This window comes from Echinops telfairi, unplaced genomic scaffold, assembly GCF_000313985.2.
Source record: "Echinops telfairi isolate 266 unplaced genomic scaffold, ASM31398v2 ScPeMD7_7463;HRSCAF=8501, whole genome shotgun sequence".
NCBI lineage: Eukaryota > Metazoa > Chordata > Mammalia > Afrosoricida > Tenrecidae > Echinops > Echinops telfairi.
The window spans coordinates 2,454,903-2,455,893 of NW_022111363.1; positions in this window are offsets into that span (position 1 = coordinate 2,454,903).

The window sequence follows — 991 nt, forward strand, 5'->3', positions numbered from 1 at the left end:
TAGCCCTGGGTCCTGGCCTGCTGCCTGCAAGGTCAGCATCCAAGATCATGGCGTTGAGTCCATGGCCTGGTTCACCAAGAGTTGGGACAACATTCTCTTATACACTGGATGTAAGTCACTTCCTCAAGGAAACTCCCTTTCCAATTGATCGATTGTTCGCATCAGATCACAGTACAAAAAATGATTTGATAGCATCTGGCAAACTACTGTGAATCATAACCGAGCCAAGTTGACACATGGCACTTACCCTCATGGGATGCTTCTGGGCCTTAACGGCAGAGCCGGAATTGCTATAGCACTTGCCCAACAAAGACTGTGGCAGACACCAGGTCAGCAGTGGGCAACCTGAAGGCATGATCAAAAACTAGCTGGGAGAAGGCTCGTGTCCGAACGGTAAAAAGGTTGGCGGTCAGAGTGTGACTGGCCCCTGCCACAAAGGAATCAGCTTTGGGCTGATGCTTATTTTCTCTCCTCCTCACAAAGTTAGACAGACGTCTGATACCTCTCGGTTCCACTACCCAACGTAGTTTTTCCTCTTTCTAAAGGTATAAATTCCTTCTCATTTAGTGAAAAATATGACTCCATTCTCCTGAATATATCAACCCCTGTATATCATCACTATATCGCAGGTGCCTCAACTTGGCCTCACGAGTGACCTCCTTCCTTAGTTGGCTCCTGAGATGTTTGTTGTGCCAACATGGCCAATGAACACATGTGGGATTAATTGAAGGGCAGAGAGATACATGGCTTGGCGAGCCTCACCTTTCTTGTCTCTTGTTCTTTAATCATTGGACCAGTGTGCAGCTGCCTTGCTTGTTCTGTGCCTCAATTTGCAAACTACACTACCTGTGGGACACCTAACCCGTGGACTGTGCCACATAATTTGAGGTTCCCCAGCTCAAATTCCTCTTGAGCTGGGGACTGTCAGACCCGGTCATCTGGCTGACTGTTGGTGACCTGCCTTGCTGTTTGCTGCCTGTGCCCGGATAAT